Here is a 13,630-nt window from a genome sequence, read left to right on the forward strand (position 1 = left end):
CTTTTTTTCCTCCGCCAAAGCCTCCTCTTCCTCTGCCACGGGGACCCCCTCTTCCTCTGAACCCCTCTTCCACGGCCGCCAAATCCCCCTCTTCCACCACAATCGCCAAATCCCCCTCTACCACCACGATCGCCAAAACCTCCGCGGCCACCTCTAGGGCTGAATCCCGGCCACCTGCGCGGACTGAGCTCTCAGAGATACCAACACGTATCTGCTCTCCACGAGAAGTCATGCCTACCCCTCTTATGCCCGTCATGGCGGATGGACCCCTAGTTACTACGGGAGGTCAGCCCATCCTCACACCCAAGGGCGGAGCCCATGTTCAGTCCGCACCCCCCCAACCCTCCTGTCCTCTCCCCGGCCCGTACGGCACTAATGAAGTGCTGCAAGCGCTGGCTCCTCTGACGCCGCCGGTTCCCATGAGTATCGGACCCCCCCTCCTTCCTCCTGATGATGGTTGCCTATTTGTGGGCAATCCTTCATCACCCCATAATGAGAATCCCAGAGTCTCACATGCTGAGAACCCCAGAGTCCAGTTCCTCATGGACGGTGCCCCCTTAATGTATGTCTCATTTAACCCATCCCAAGCCTCAATTCTGGTGGGCTCTCTCCTAGACCCCGAGAAACAACCCATGCCCTTTTACCGAAGGACTGTTCAAATCCAAAAGACCTATTCCGCTGCATGGCGTGACTTATTTAGCCTCTGTGAAATTAAAGCAGGAGATGCCTATTGGCCCATTATGGAGAAAAGTCTCTCCAGTGCCCGCCTCACTAGTGATACTGATTTCCCCTCAGGCACTGAATTCCGAGAACAACTCCGGATGTGGGCCCAGGATAAATTAGCTGATCAGGCTACCTGTATTAATGATGTTACCCAGGATGTCAGAATCTGTGGAGAAAGATCACTCCAGGTTGTCCCAAATCTTCTCTGATCTGGGTTTCAGTTTGTATAACAAGGCCCATACCCAAATGCTATCTGAAGCCTTCGTAGCAGGCCTTAAAGAGTCCATACGCAAGTGCCTGATTTGGTCCCGCCCCGAGTACAGAGTAATTCCTCTGAACACCATCCTACTAGTAGCTAAGGGCCTGGAGTCCTCTCAGCCGCCCCTACCCAGGAAACCGGCCCCCCTCATGTTCTCTCGCCCTATACACCAACCTCCAGGCCTCCCCATAAGCCAGGACCCAGGCCTCCCTATGGGTCAGCCCCCTGTGCCGCAGCACAGAAATTGTTTTAACTGTGGTCAACCGGGTCATTTCAAATGAGAGTGTACCGCCCCAAGGGCCCCCAGACAGTTCATGCGGGATGGGAGACCACCTCACCCTACAGCTAGCTACCCCGTAGCCCATAACCCCACTGTCAGCTATCCTGCAGCTAGCTAGTCACCCTGCTGCTAGTCATCCTGCTGCCAGCTATCCTGCAGCCAGCCAGCCTGCAGTGGCCAGCCGCCCTTACACTGGCCCAGACCATGCTCATCTAGATCTCCTACTATAGGTAACTGGCAAACCTGTGTCACCTACCCCTGTCATGGCAGTGTGTTCAGAGGATAAGGGAGGGCCCCTAGCTACAGTGGTCCTGCCTGTAGAAGGCCACCCAACCACCTTCTTAGTTGACACAGGCGCAGGTCGGCGCGTCCTTAGAGAACAAGACCTGCCTGATGTTGTATAATCCTTCTCTCACCACCAATACTTCCAATTGGTATCCATTTGAGAGAAATCCACTCTGCGTTGTGTTTTAATAGTGAATGTAATATCCGTGTCACCTCTTCCAAGAACTAACATATATCTTTATCCCCTTGTCCAGATAAATATATGACTAGCACTACTAAGGTATTCTATCCGATATTACAAATAAACAGCCAACACCATAGTTCTTACCAGAGAGAAATCTTTACTTAGAATCTGCCCAGTTAAATATTACAGAAGAAGAATGGTACAGAGTTATAGTTAAAATACATTCATAACACTCATACATTCCATCTATCTAATAATATCGGCTACATTGTGTATGTGCTGTGAGATGTTGTGTGCAGCATGTGTGTCTTACCAAACCTAATCTAATGTGATGTCAGTATCTTCTATTTTTAAAGGAATTGGTTGCCATGTTGTAAATAGCAAACTCCTCAGCTCAATTGATATGTAAATGTGATTTACTTTCCCAAGGCCCAAAATGTTATCTAACCTGTTATTTTATTTAAGTGTTAACTCTCCCAGCCATCCCTTTGTCTCTAACCTAAGGTGTGTTTTCCTAGATAGAGACTCCTTTGAAGACTAGTTGATATGTAAATGTGATCGGTGCCTTTCAGGTGCTGTATCTTTCCAACTATCTAAACAGAAACTCCCTTTGAAGATAATTCCTGACCTCCCATACACACAGACTTAATCAAGCACATATTAAACAGATATATATATATATAATATTTTCCCCAACACTCCCCCACTTGAATAAGATCTAATAAGGAGATTATTCACATACAACCCCGCCACCCACTCTGATTTCTGTATATTATTAAAAAAAAATTAAGGCAAGACATGAACCCACACATATATTTTATACCCCTAAAATGGATGTGAGCTCTAATTTTTCCTGCTTTGTATGGATTTTTTTTTTTTTTTTTTTTAGTTCTTTCCTCCAACAGCAATATAAAATGAATAAAGAGCAGATTAAAACAAATTGTAGACAAACAAATACTACAGAAGCAGTTCTTAATCCTGGGTGTGTGTAAGTATTATAGGGTATGCTCCACCAGGGCTCTTGAAAACTATTTGTTAAATCATTAAGGCTAGCTACATTTTCCTTCACCAGCTCTTGCAATTGCACAACCATTTGATTATTTCTTTTAAATAATGTATCCAAATCTACATTAAGTGGTGGGATTTTCTTAAAAAGTGAGGGAGCCATTTTATTCCAATTTCCTAGATCTTCCTGTACCACGTCCATAGATCTTTGTGTGAGTTGGATATTGGCTCTTATGACCTCCTTGCCCACTTTCATGGAGCCATAGGTAAGATTAACACACCATCCTGTTTGGGGTACCCTACATTGTATAGTTTGCTGCCACAGAACTGAAGATACTCCCAGTGCGCAGATCGTGGGACCCTGTCCGTGCACCACTCTTTTCCAACCATTTATGGGTTTGTGAAGGTGAACAGGGCAGCTCCCTGAGTTTTCCACCATGCACCCCTCTGCCTGGACTAGTGGTTCTAGTACACAGGAACAAAGCCAAGCATTACCACGTCTGTCACAGCAACTGGGGTTGATAACTTTCCAGAACTGGTCTTCTTTTATTACTAAGCGAGTTTGTGGAAGGAATTGCTTTAAAACATTAGTGCGATTAGCCACTTCCAACTCACCAAACATAGTCATCTTATAAACAGGTACAGGCTGTTCTGTCCAAACTGGAATGTCAATTATTAATAGAATTACCCCTTTTTTCCCCTAATTTGCACTTATTGCACCAACTCTGCAGACCTTTAATTTTGGAAAGGACTATATTCTGACAATCTATGCCATATTCCCTAACCAGATCAAAGACTAGGGTAGAATTGATTATTCTGGGCCATTCCCCTCGTTTTATTTCTTGGAGGCCTAAATTTAGATGTTCGTCTAGTAAATTTACAACTATACCACATACCATAGCTTTAGATACATTATTGTTATTAACTGATTCTCTGAGAGCATTCACCAATATATTAATCCACTGCAAATCTGCAGCAACTGTGTGAATGTTCTGTATTGTGACATCAGTTTCAGCTAGAGTGTTAAAATCCACTCGTCCCTCTTTAAGCATAATTTGCTGCCACCCATTAACATAATTTTGTTCTCGTGAGTTAAGACCCTCTATGTCTGCCCTATTCCAAATTGATGTTCCCAAACTGAGTCCTGAGATTATATCAGTACCCAGATCCCTTTTTTTCTCTCTCTCTAAACTTGAGCCCTTGTGTTGCATCCCAGAATAGATTAATATGTGCTTGAAATACATTTTTAAAGCATTCTTTCATCATCTCTGGGCAACTCTCTGGTATATTAAATAATGAAAAATTTAACAATAATGGTAATGTTACATAACATACATCAGTATACGCAACAGTTTGTGTTGGTTGTAAGAAAAGGCCATGCTCTGGCCACAGAGTGGTAGTTGGACAGTCCTGAGAATTTATCATTCTTATGTTAATTGCAGGGTCAACTGTATTACGTAATCCAGTCTGATGGGGGCTGCATGTTATAACACCATCCTGGGAAAATGTAAAATTTCTCTCCAGCAGCATCTTTATCCTCACTTCCTTTGTGGCATTGGCGCAAAATATACTGGTACTCTTATGTAAATCACTTCCTCCTGGATATTTCCAACCTGCAAATTCAGAGGGAAAGTTAGTTTTAGGCATTGAAATATTACATTGTACCACTATCCACCCCCCTATAGGCCCAACGACTGTAAGATTGTCTTTACATGTAACATCAGGTGATTGTTCCTTTACTTTTAATCTTACTTTGATATTCTCTGAATTTTCCGAATTCCTTTTCTCCCTATGATAACCCTCTACTGGAGTACTCTGATGTACCATTTTATTATTATTCTTCATCATGACATTCCTTCCTAAGCTATACAGTATATACATAAAAAAAACGATACACATAACCACCACATCACGACTGCTGTTTTCTTGCACTTCATATTCCTTATGTGGGCTGCTCTTCCAGGGATCCACTCCATCTCCTATTATCTGGAATAGAGAACTAAGAGACTATGTTAACATTTACATTAACTTGGCATAAAGTTCTCATCTCCCACGTCTAACAAATACACAGAAGGGCCAATTTTGTCAAGCACAATATATGGACCTTTCCATTTTGGTTTTGGAAATGGATGGTAGGGGGGGAAAAATTGCAACATTACTCTGTTTCCAATCTGAAGCTCGGTTATATCCCCTTTTTTAAAAAAAAAACAACGACAAACCATCAAAGATGTTTGTCAGCATGCAAGAAAACTGACAACGGTCTGTTGCCATACAAAGATAAAAATCAAAAATCAGCTCAAGGCTATTTTTATTGGTAACCATAAATAGAAACAAAAGAAAAACAAACATACATACAGATGTAGAGAAAAAAAAAATATTATGGGAGTTATTAATTGGTGGGGACCCTCAATTGATCAGTCTTTCCCTCCTCTCTCATCTGTTCCCTAAGTGCTTTTACTTCTGCCTCCAATCTCTCAGTCTCTTCAGGTCCCAGTATTCGCTTTTCCCTTCTTTATTCCTCCAATTATCCCAATTTTGTCTATTGTGCTGCTCATCCCATCTATGGTTCCTCCTCCAAGTATTCTCTCTGTTGTTTCTTCGTTTTTCTCTCCAACTGTGATTTTCCCAGTTATTATCTCTCCATTTTAGCCTCTCCCAGTTATTATTATTCCAATTATTGTTGATTACCTGAGGCTTCTCCAATCTATTTCTCCAATTATCTCCCATTACATTGCTCCCTTTAGCACTATCCCTATTCCTATGGTCCCTCTGTGGATCTATCTGTCTTTTCTCACTACCAGAATCATTCTCACCTCTAAAATTTCCCATATGCTGAAATCTATTTCCCCTGAATGGTTTCTGAGGATACATGGCAGGTCTGTCTCTCCTCTCTACTCTGAAAATCCTGGCAGCATCTACAGCAAAACTCTCATTTTTAACCTTTCTTCGCCACAAATTATCAGCTCTTAACAGTAAATCACACATTTCTGATGGGTTTGGGGTTACAGATAATATCTCATCCTTAATATCTTCCTCTAATGCATCCAAAAACATTGATCTATGCACCATCCCTCCCTGTTCAAAACCAGGATTACTGACACCAAACTGTTCCATCACTGTGGAGATTCTAGCTGACAATTCATACGGAGACTCTTGTTTCAGCTGTTTAATTTTTCCAGACAATGACACATTTGATGTAATTCCATAAAGTGCTCTCAAGATCTCTTTCAACATATCCCTAGTTCTTCGCTGCTGACCACATGTCTGTACAATCCTGACCCACAATCCATTTCCAACAACTCTCTGCAGCACTCTCTCCATATCACTAGTTGTCAAACTATACATCTCTTTCACTCTTTGAATTCCACAAAACCATTGCAAAAAGCGATTGATATCCTGCTGAGGGACCTGCCCTATTTCTCTAACTATGGCATCCATTTCTTGTGGCTTTAACTGCTTATTAACCAGCTGAATCTCTCCAGAATTATCAGGATTCAACACTGTGGTTGTTGTAGTTGGAGCCGCAGGGAGATTTGTCACTGACTTTTGTCTCAAATCATCCCATGGATAAATAGGTTTGTATCCTGTATCTCCAATCCCTGGGTTAGCAATAGACCCTGGAATTTCAGATACAGGAGACCTACTCAAAGGTGCCATGCTTTCTGCCATTTTATTAAAAGCCATATTAGTAGCATGTCTGCATTCATCCAATTCTTTTTGCATCTCCCAAATTTTCTCATTCAGCCTCTCATTCTCCACTGTAAGCTCCTCACACATTTTGGCTTTTTCAATCAAAGCTTCACCAGTTGTAATTTCTCAGATTTCATGTTAATTACTAAGTTAAGCTCTGCCATTTCATCCTCCTTTATTTTTACAATTCCCTCTAATTTTAAACAACATGATAGTAATGCTTGCATAATACACCCTTTTCTTTTTTTATCAGAAACATTTTTCTCAAATAACACTTCTCCTAAAAACTCCTGCATCTTTTCCCATGACTGTTTACAGTCCTGAGAGATTTCATAAGGACCACCATGTCTCTTAATATAATTCATAAGCCATTGTTTAACATTTTCTGAACAAGCCATTTTTGCATCTACCTTTTCACATGCCATATTAAAAATATACACTGCAACAATAGAATAAATAACAAATATACTCACCAAACTTTATGCAGACACTGGAAAGCTCTTCTGGCTGACAGTCATTGATGTTAAAACTTGGATCCTAGGCAGACTCTGAAGAAATAAATCTTCCGGCCACGGTCACGGCACCAATTATGTTGTATAATTCAAGGATTTTACAATTATCATGACGGAAAGTCATGATTTTATTAAAGACACGGAGGCGAGTATTATGCTGCACTCTTTCTTTATTTCCCTCAGCAGCAAAGAAACATTATTGAAAAAAAAACATTAAAACAGGTCTGCCTTCCAACAGGCAATGTCCGCCTAGCAACATGATCATCCAATCAGCGCCATCCTTTCCCTATAGCTGGCTGAGTGTTGATGACCATTTCCTCTTTCTTTCTTGCGACTCCCGAAGAAACTCAAACTCGGAACAGGAAACCAGAGTAAACCAAACGATTCGTAACAAAGCACGTGATTCCAAGAGGTCTTTTAGTCAGGTCACGCTAAAGAAACAAGAGAAATATGGTAATTTCTTGAAAGTTATGGGTTGTCCGCATATATATAGGTCTAAATGTCTGCAAGAACAGTGATAACTTTTCATATCAGTAGTAAGAGGCAACTACCAACCTGAGGACAACAATGGCAATAAAGTCCCATCATTATATAGTGCTCTAGAGCGATGTAGATATGTGATATCATCCCTACCGTCAAGTTGAACTTACCTTGGAAATCTTTTCTCTGAAAACTTACCTCGACCCACCACTGAGCCGTCCGAGGGTGGGTGGGTGGGATAATACTCGCCTCCGTGTCTTTAATAAAATCATGACTTTCCGTCATGATAATTGTAAAATCCTTGAATTTTATTAAAGACCCGGAGGCTCCTATTATGCTATTTCAAAGCTGTGATATCACGGCTTCTGCGAAATGCTGGATTGGTTTGAAATAGAAATTACGGAAAGTAGATTCTGCGGACCAATCAGCCGCCTTCAGTATATCTTCCAAGCGACAACCCGCCATGGAGGCTTTGGAGAACTGAATGAGGAGAGAATATGGAGGTATCAATACCTGCCAAGGACATGAGCCATTTGACCCAGCGGGCCAAGGTAGGAGAGGATACCGGAGCGTGCGGTTTACGGAAGGAGATGAAGAGTTGGGGGTTCGACTCAATCCGGAGGGATGCAGTACGAGCTTCGTACGCCCTAAGACATGCTACTGGGCAGAGGAGTGGTGTCGCGGGGAGCTCGAACGTCTGACACTCTTTTGCATGAGACTAGACATAACAGCATAACTAGTTTAGCTGAGATTTGTTTTAAGGATAGAGACTCGTTGTCTGGCCACCTAGTCAGGAAATTTAGTACCAGGGAGACGTCCCATAAGGAGGTATAGCGAGGTAAGGGTGGCCTTGCGAAGCGGATGCCTCTCAGGAGGCGACATACTAAGGGGTGACGTCCTATTGGAACCCCGTCAATGCCGGTATGGCCGGCTGAGATAGCTGATCGGTAGAGGTTTACCGTTCTGTATGCTTTCCCGTTATCATAGAGGGAGGTCAAGAATTGCAGGACAGTGGTCACAGGAGTTGATAGGGGATCCACACCCCGTGCCACGCACCAACCATCCCATGTGCGCCAAGCAGACTTGTAAGACTGTCTCGTGCCGGGTGCCCATGCGCCCTCGAGAAGTCGTAAAGTCGATTGCGAAACTCCCTCGATTGACCAGGGTCCCCGGAAATCAGCCATGCCATGAGGCGGAGGAGACCCTGAAGTATCAGGGGGTGGCGGTTCCCCTCGGGGTCCCGGAGGAGAGATTGGGCATCCGGGAGGAGTCGTGGATGGTCTATGGCCATCTCCAGCAGAGGAGGAAACCAAGGTTGTGATGGCCATAGGGGGGTTATTATAACCATGCCGCCCAAGTGGCGCCGTAGGTGGAGGAGGCAACGAGGGATAAGTGCAAATGGAGGGAATGCATAGTTACTGGTTGGTGACCAGTCTTGTGAGAATGCATTCGTAGCCGCTGCCGTGGGGTCTGGCCTCCAGCTGAAGAAGGTCGGAAGTTGGGAGTTCAAGCGAGAGGCAAATAAGTCTATTGCCAGAGGACCCCACAGATCCCAAATGCGATTTGGGGATCGAGGTGCCAGTCGCTGGAGTCCCGCAGGTGGCGGGAGTACCAATCTGCCGTAGTGTTGCATGACCCTGGCAAATATTCCGCCTTGACCGTCATGTTGTGTTGCAGACAGAACTGCCAAAAATCTCGAGCCAAATTCGCTAGAACTTTGGATCTTGTGCCACCGAGGTGGTTGATATAACGGACAGCCGATATGTTGTCCATCTTCAGTAGGATTGAGCACTGGGACAGTGTCGGGGAAAGGCTGCGAATCGCAAAGGATCCTGCTAGGAGTTCCAAGCAATTTATGTGGAGCCTGGACTCCGCCTCTGACCAGCGTCCGCCTGTGGAGGTATCTCCGCAGCGTGCGCCCCAACCGTAAGAACTCGCATCCGACTCGATGACTATATCTGGGGCTGAGCCGAAGATGGCTCTGCCGTTCCACGCCTCCATGTGTAGGAGCCACCATTGGAGTTCTTTTTTCGCTTCTGCGTCTAGAATCAGAGTATCCTCGTATGAGGCACCGCCTCTGAGGTGTGACGCTTGTAAGCGTTGTAGGGCTCTGTAGTGAAGGGGGCCCGGAAATATGGCCTGTATGGAGGCCGCTAGAAGCCCAATCACTCTGGCCAGGTGTTTGAGCGATATTTGAGGAAAGGTAAGCACACGTCTTATCTCTTTCTTGATATTTCTCATCTTGGAGGTTGGTAAATGCAATGTTTGCGTTTCTGAGTCCACCAAGAGTCCTAGGAACTCTATTTGTTGAGTGGGGGATAGGATGGACTTTTCCCAATTTATAATGAAGCCCAAATTCTGTAGCAAGGTTGTGGTCCAACCGAGGTGAGTATGGAGTAATGGTATTGACTGGGATAGCAGCAGGATGTCGTCTAAGTATATGATTAGACGAATCCCCCGACTGCGTAGGAGCGCGATAACGGGCTTCATGAGCTTGGTGAAACACCAAGGTGCGGAAGAGAGACCGAAGGGAAGGCAGCGGAACCGCCATTTTCTTCCCTGCCATATGAATTGCAGGAAGTTTTGGTGCGCTTGCGCAATGGGTACTGTCAGGTAAGCGTCTCTTAGGTCGAGTTTGACCATCCAGTCCGCTGGTTGGAGCAAATCCCGTAGGCAATGGATGCCTTCCATCTTGAAGTGATGGTAGGCTACGTAGGTGTTTAAATGTTTGAGGTTGATAACCGGGCGGGATCCGCCCCCTTTTTTGGGGACAATGAATAAATTGCTCACAAATCCCGGGGTATACATTGGGATTTCTTGGATAGCACCCTTGAGTGCCAAATCTTGAACTTCCTCGGAAACGAGGGTCGTGTCTATTTGGGAAAAAGCAATCTCCCTGGGTGGGGAGAGCTGAGTGGGCAGGGATACAAAATCTATGAGATATCCTTGGACTGCTCTGAGAATCCAAACATCTGATGTAATTAGGGCCCATACATGGGAAAAATGTGTGAGTCTGCCCCCTATCAATACATGTGAAGAAAATTGAGAAAGGTAGCTTACCGTAAGGACGTCTTCCGGAAGGAGCGCCTCGTGCACCTCTCGACAACCAAGGTCTACCTCGTTGGGGAAAGAAGGTTGGAGCGGACCTCTGGTCTGGGAAGGGGGTTCTCCCCATATAGGAGCCTCGGTTCGGGCGCGAACCTCTACTGAGTCTGCCGGACAGACGGCCCCTTGCTCTGCCGGCCCCACCAAAAACCTTTGGGTGGAACACCCTTTTTAGGTTAGCTTGTGCCTTGTCCAAGGCTGTGAATGTCTGGACATAAGAGCCCAGGTCTTTTACAAAGGATTCGCCAAAAAGATACCCTTTTGCTTGGGCTCCTGGCTCAGTAATGGCCATATTTACCAGTTTGGGTTCTATTTTAATCAGGATAGATTTCCTGCGCTCAGTAGCCAGGGCCGTATTGGCATTGCCTATAAGGCATATCACTCTTTGAATCCAACCTCTAATAGTGAGGCGATCTAAGGCTTCGTCGTGCGCCAAGGATTCCTCTACGGCTTCGAAAATTTTGGTTGCCGGACCTAAAATATCCAAGACTTTATCTTGACAATTATAGAGGGAGAAGTCTAGACCTTTCTTAGGTTTCCAATTGGTTTTACTTAAAAATTGTATGATTTTAGGGTCCACCTGGGGTGTCTTACAGACTTCGTCTGGCACGGTGGGACGCGGGCATTCGGCCCTTAGTTTGTTACGTGTTGCCTTGTCTAAAGGCTTACGGGCCCGAGATGCGATGTATTGCGCCACATGCTCAGCCGGTGACCATTCCGCAGAGCGGGGGTGCCGTAAATCGTCGGGTTCGAATAACGGTTCACCCTGTGGGTCAAGTATTCTACCCTCTTTATGTATCTCAGAACTGGGCATGCCAGTGGTAGTCATTTTAGTGGAGGGGTCACGCTCCTTATCCATATCGTACTCCGACTCTAAGTCGGACAAGTCATTAGACTGATCTGAGTCTAGGGTGGGTGCACTCTCCTCATCTGAACTGAGCTCTGACTCAGTATTATCAGGCTGGGCTTTAGCCCATTTCCAGTGTCTAGCCGTTTTTGCCCGGCTAGAGGCTCTCTTGCGCGGTGGTTCAATATTCGCGCCATCCATGACAGGTGGTATGCTGTCCATCATTATTTTGGAGGAGTGCTTAACTTTTGCCGAGGCTTTGCGGCCGGGGCGTGGGGTTTGAGAAACGGATGGTATCGCGACTGACGTAGCAGACGGAGGGACCATGAGTTGGGCCTGTAGTAATGCTTGGGTAAAAGATTTGGAGATAGAAGAGGACATAATGTCCATGGCAGATGCCAAGGCTTTGGATACAGAGTTGGAAACAGTAGTATCCATAATGGCTTGGATTTCCTCTGATGCTGGGAAATCCGCCTCATCCCCAGGAGTTACAGGGGGAATACCCAAAACAGTGTGAGGATTAGCTTGTGTCCCTGAGGGACCAGGCAATTCATTAGAGGACTGCATTGTTAACAAAGAGCAGGCAAAATGATATAGGCAAATTTATTACAAGTGGTATGGCAAGGTTAAGTAACCCAGCAAAGGACCTTAGAACACAGAATATATCTAGCAAGCAGGCAGTGAATAGTACTCACTAGATTATTAATGACAAGTTTGAGAGCAGGTAGAAAAGGGGGACCGTCCGCCACAACTCTGGACACCAACTCCGATTCAGGGGACGGAGTGGGCGTGTCACAGAGGCAAAGGGCACGAAATCGCCGTTTAAAATGGCCGCCGGTGAAATTCCGGCTGAACGGAGGCTTAAATTGTGTTTAAACGTTAGCCGCGAGGCGGCAGAAATATAAGTAGCTCAGTTAGTTGCTCAGTTGTTGCGGCTGTTTACCGCGCTCGGTTAACGAAATTCCGAGCGCGGACACAGCAGCCGAGCCGCAAGATGGCCGCCGGAGGCGTCCCTGACGGGATGCGCATGTGCGGCTGATCAAGATAGTGCCGATCCGCGGTTTGACAGGAAAAACCTCCCTAGGATTTAAAGAATCCTAGGGAGCAGCAACTATCCAATAAAAAACTGTGTGTGGATAGCGAAAGGACAGAATAAAGTCTGCCAAATTAAAGTAATAGGTGCCTATCACAGCACACTTCAAGTAAGGCACAATAATTAAAGGAACAAGTATGTAAAATATAAATTTTCATGTATAGCAATCAATATAAGAAGCATTCAATATATATAATTAACATGCAATCATTAAATAAATACAGAATTCCACAGCCAGAGCTGAGAGAGTTGTACTTATCTGAGGGAAAGCAGCAAAGAAAGAGGAAATGGTCATCAACACTCAGCCAGCTATAGGGAAAGGATGGCGCTGATTGGATGATCATGTTGCTAGGCGGACATTGCCTGTTGGAAGGCAGACCTGTTTTAATGTTTTTTTTCAATAATGTTTCTTTGCTGCTGAGGGAAATAAAGAAAGAGTGCAGCATAATAGGAGCCTCCGGGTCTTTAATAAAATCCTTCTCTCACCACCAATACTTCCAATTGGTATCCATTTGAGAGAAATCCACTCTGCGTTGTGTTTTAATAGTGAATGTAATATCCGTGTCACCTCTTCCAAGAACTAACCTATATCTTTATCCCCTTGTCCAAATAAATATATGACTAGCACTACTAAGGTATTCTATCCGATATTACAAATAAACAGCCAACACCATAGTTCTTACCAGAGAGAAATCTTTACTTAGAATCTGCCCAGTTAAATATTACAGAAGAAGAATGGTACAGAGTTATAGTTAAAATACATTCATAACACTCATACATTCCATCTATCTAATAATATCGGCTACATTGTGTATGTGCTGTGAGATGTTGTGTGCAGCATGTGTGTCTTACCAAACCTAATCTAATGTGATGTCAGTATCTTCTATTTTTAAAGGAATTGGTTGCCATGTTGTAAATAGCAAACTCCTCAGCTCAATTGATATGTAAATGTGATTTACTTTCCCAAGGCCCAAAATGTTATCTATCCTGTTATTTTATTTAAGTGTTAACTCTCCCAGCCATCCCTTTGTCTCTAACCTAAGGTGTGTTTTCCTAGATAGAGACTCCTTTGAAGACTAGTTGATATGTAAATGTGATCGGTGCCTTTCAGGTGCTGTATCTTTCCAACTATCTAAACAGAAACTCCCTTTGAAGATAATTCCTGAC

At 44.5% G+C, this 13,630-nt stretch overlaps 1 pseudogene; it reads right to left on the bottom strand.

Moving 5' to 3' along the window:
* Positions 1–5,190: 5,190 nt before the first annotated feature.
* Positions 5,191–6,863, bottom strand: LOC134606946 (uncharacterized; annotated as a pseudogene).
* Between the last annotated feature and the right edge of the window lie 6,767 nt (positions 6,864–13,630).

This window comes from Pelobates fuscus, chromosome 1, assembly GCF_036172605.1.
Source record: "Pelobates fuscus isolate aPelFus1 chromosome 1, aPelFus1.pri, whole genome shotgun sequence".
NCBI classification, from domain to species: Eukaryota; Metazoa; Chordata; class Amphibia; order Anura; family Pelobatidae; genus Pelobates; species Pelobates fuscus.